Genomic DNA, 4,798 nt, shown 5'->3' with positions numbered 1-4,798 from the left:
CTGGTACTGTATTGGTAATAAATAATCTACCTTTAATTCTGTTTAAATCGACTTTAATGGTCAGTTGTTTAGCCTTTCAGGTGAATTACTTGGCGCAATCTCTCCTCATAGCCCTCCATGATCGTTTGACAGTACTCGACAGGTATTTTCTTCCATTCTTCTTTACAGAAGGCCTCCAACTCTTGCAAGTTTTTCGGATGACGCTGATGAACCCTGGTCTTCAACTCGTACCAAACGTTTTCTTTGGGTTGAGATTGGGTGACTGCGATGGCCACTCCAGAATGCTTATATGGTTCCTCTACAACCAGGATTGCACTTATTTCGATGTGTGCTTAGGGTCATTGTCGGGCTGGAAGATCCAACGACGCCCAAGCCGCAGGTTCCGAGCATCATTCTTGAACCCAGAAGAGTGTTCGTACAGTTCAGAACGTGTGAAAAAACTGATATTCTCGTCAAAATTTTGTTTGGTTTGGCAAATGAGCTACATTATACCATTCCAGAACTAGACACTTGGTTCATAATTATTGGAATTTAGCCAGCAAAAAATGTACTTTTGGCAATTTAGCTACATTATACCATTCCAGAACTAGACACTTGGTTCATAATTATTGGAATTTAGCCAGCAAAAAATGTACTTTTGGCAATTTAGCGCCGTCTCTGTCGTTATCTGTTTGCTCATCATGGCGAACAGGAAACAACTGTCCAGTGATTTAAAAAACTGAATTATTGTAAAATACAAGTCTCGTGTGTCTCTTTCCGGTATTGCTACACAATGTAATATGCCGAAATCTAATGTTAAAACATAATTGTCAAGTTTTAAGCTCACAGGATCAACTGCTAACCTCCGTCGTTCCGGACGCCCCACCAAAATTCCAGAGAGAATCAAGAAGGTTCTCAGAGAAGTTAGTAGGAACCCTTGTTTAACACGTAATGACATACAGAAACTGGTAAGGGAAACTGGGGTTGAAGTAAGCACCTATACAGTTACAAACATCTTACGCTCTTCTGGGTTCAAAGCATGCCGTCCTCGTAGAACTCCATATTTAAAACCTGTTCATTTAGAAGCACGATTGAGGTATGCAAGAAAGCATATAAACCCTTTACCTATTGGAAGAGTAATTTTTGGTCAGACGAGACTGAAATCGAGCTTTTCGGCCACAATGATGTTCGCTATATTTTCCGTAAGAAGGGGAAACGAAATCTTCCAGAGAACACCGTCCCTACAGTTAAACAAGGAGGTGGCTCGATCATGCTATGGGGTTCCTTCAGCTCTTCTGGTGTGAGCAGCCTTCATCACATCAACGGAATCATGAGAAAAGAAGAGTACGTTGATATAATAGGCACTTATATCAAGAATGGTGCTCGGAAATTGCGGCTTTGGCGTCGTTGGATCTTCCAGCCCGACAATTATCCTAAGCACACATCGAAATATGTGCAATTCTGGTTGCAAAGAAACCATATAAGCGTTCTGGAGTGGCCATTGCAGTCACCCAATCTCAACCCAATTGAAAACGTTTGGCACGAGTTGAAGACCAGGGTTCATCAGCATCATCCGAAAAACTTGCAAGAGTTGGAGGCCCTCTGTAAAGAAGAATAGAAGAATATACCAGTCGCAAACTGTCAAACGATCAAGGAGGGCTACGAAGAGAGATTGCGCCAAGTAATTCATCTGAAAGGCTACACAACTGACTATTAAAGTCGACGTACGAACACTTTCTACTTCTCATATGTTTAGTTATTTGTTTATGAACAGGTTATTTGTCGTTCAATTTATATAAAACTTTATGTAGACCTAAAGGTCTGGGATTGAAGTCCCACTGCCAAACATTTTCAACATTTTAGCCGTTGGGGCATTATAATGTCACGATCAATCTGAGTATTCGTTGGTAAAAAAGTAGCCCACGAGTTGGCGATGGGTGGTATTGACTAGCTTTCTTGCCCCTAATCTATAAATTCGGAATTAGAGACACCTGGTGAAGATAGCCGTCAAAGTAGTTTGATCGAAATTAAAAAAAAAAAAAAAAATAGTAACAAGCGCCTGGATACAGTGGGTATAGCGGATATGGTATGATTGAAATAATATTACGCCCTATCAATTTTGGAGGGACCAACTAAAAGAAGTGTTAAAAACAAAGTTTAATATTAATGTCACAAAACAAATATATTAATTGTAATCATGTTTCAATAGCAAAAGACAATCATACTATAACTGTAACCGTCTAATCCTTCTCGTATATATCGGCCTGGTATGGCCAGGTGAGTTAATGCCATAATCTGAGGATCGCGGGTTCGAATCCCCGTCGCATCAAACATGCTCGCCCTTTCAGTCGTGGGGTATTATAATGTGACGGTCAATCCCACTATTCGTTGGTAAAAGAGTAGCCCAAGAGTTGGCGGTGGGTGGTGATGACTAGCTGCCTTCCCTCTAGTCTTACACTGCTAAATTAGGGACGGCTAGCACAGATAGCCCTCGAGTAGCTTTGTGCGAAATTCCAAAAACAAACAAACAAACTTCTAGTTTCAAATTCATATTTCCGACGCGTAACATAATAAATTGGATACTCGTCTGAAATAAATTATAATACGTAACAGTACATACAATTTTTTTTAATACTTTCGTCCAAATGTTCTACATGTAGTCCTGCAGTTCACTGTTTTACAGTGATTACATCAAAATCCGATTCCCCACAGTGGTCAGAGAGCAGATAACCCATTGTGTAACTTCAAAGACCAACAAACAATTCTGCCTACAGTTGCAACACCCTTGTACGAAGATTGTAAAATTACATTAATCATTTATCTAAGGTAAAGGTTACATGATACAACACTGCTTATATCTATTTGGCCCTGTTATTCCGTCATTACCTCATGAAGTGAAGTCATAATTATTCCAAGAGATGGTATAGATACTTACAAAAATTAGTGAGAGTTGTGGTACTTTTCTTAAATATGTTTATTTAGAATCCTCAAAGGATTGCAGTATACCATACTAGGATCTTAACCTGACTCGACAGTATGTACCCTATGATTCCTATTTCAGTTCCTTGTCATATCAGGAGATTTCTCACTGACTCAGCGACATGTTGCATTACTATATTGTGAAAAAAATAATGGTTTATTTCATCTTTTGTGTATTTGTTTTTCCTTTGTTGTATGTGTTCATTTTATTATCTATAAGACACTGTCGGAATTTACATTTTACATCTATAACATTTTGTATGACATCAGTGTGTCTAGATACCACAGGAAAAAACTGATTCTGAAAAGAACCAATAAATTCGTCCATGGTAACAACTTCACCAAATGGTAAACAAATATCTCGATTCGTATACAAATCGTCTGCACATACAAGTATTTACAGACAGGTTTATCTGTATTAAACAATCTAGTTAGCTTAAGACAAAGTAAATACGAATATATTTACAGCCTAACCAGCAAGTCCCATAAATAAGCAGGGACTACAGAGAGTCAAACAAAAGGTAATCAATAAATAATAATTAGATACATATGGTTTGGGTCTCCATATTTTGATCTTGTATTCCTAAACAAGAGCTAGCGTTAGGGAGATGTTGGTGTGGGTCGTGCACCCTAAAATTCGGCCTGGTCCGCCCAAGTTTATTCTCCTTAGCGGATTTAAATTATCAAATTATCATTTTTCAAATATTGTTTGATTTTGTACGTCGCTAAGAAGAGTCAACAAAAGCTTCACTGCATTTCTGCTCCTCCAAGGAGTTAGAGCCAGGCCTACTTAAAACATTGTCCTCCTTTAAAAGAAGTACACGAGATACAGCTTTTTAAAGTTTTTTTTATGCTACGATATGTGTGTTTTATTAAACCATGATACCCTTGTATTAAATGGAATTATTAATAAGTAACTTGTTTTTCCTTCTGTTTTAAATATTTATAAGATGGTGGTATTATTTTAATATGAAAAAAACGTTTCGTTACCTCAACGACCTGTTGCTATTCATCGGTAATTACATAACACAAATCACAGTAAATACTTTGAGTATAAACATGGTCATTATTTTGTTTATATATATATTTAGTTTGCTTATTTCATACTTTTTGTGAAAAGATGAAAAAAGTAATGCAAAAAAATTGAAATTATAAAACTGGGACATAATCACGTTTTATGATCTCAACATAAGTGAGACCCACTTTTTTTCGAGACAGTGAGTTTTGAATTAAATAACAAATAAACAAATTACGGAACTTTGACCAAGTTATATTATACATAACGTTAAAACTGCAAGACGTAAACTTGTGGTACCACAACACTTTCCACATTTCTTAATGAATACCAGTCCCACACTGGTACAGCGGTAAGTCCACGGATTTACAACGCTAAAATCAGCCGTTCGATTCCCTTGGCTGGACTCAACAGATAGCCCGATGTGGATTTTCTACAAGAAAACACAAACAAATACGAAAGTTTAGTTATTTTGTACGCCTTTTAAACTGCAGTAAAACGTTTTAGACGTTAATAGAGCAGGAATGAATAAACACTTATCGTGGTCACTTTCCTATCCTTAGTAGTCATAGCAACTGTATAAGCAAATACTTTGATTGGACTACTTGACATTAACCCTTGTTTTCTGAGTCTTCTATTAGTCACATGATCAACTATGCGCCAGACTGCAACCACATTACGTGCATTTTTTTACTGTTTGCCGTGTTACGTATCTAGAGTGTTATATATTTCTCTCAATGCGCGTTGCAATATAGTGTAGTATTTATATCCAGGTTTTCAACTGCTTTTCACATATAGCAGTTATGAATTCAACCAAATAGATGT

Source organism: Tachypleus tridentatus, chromosome 13 (genome assembly GCF_004210375.1).
Source record: "Tachypleus tridentatus isolate NWPU-2018 chromosome 13, ASM421037v1, whole genome shotgun sequence".
NCBI classification, from domain to species: Eukaryota; Metazoa; Arthropoda; class Merostomata; order Xiphosura; family Limulidae; genus Tachypleus; species Tachypleus tridentatus.
Note: the sequence above shows the minus strand (reverse complement) of the source record.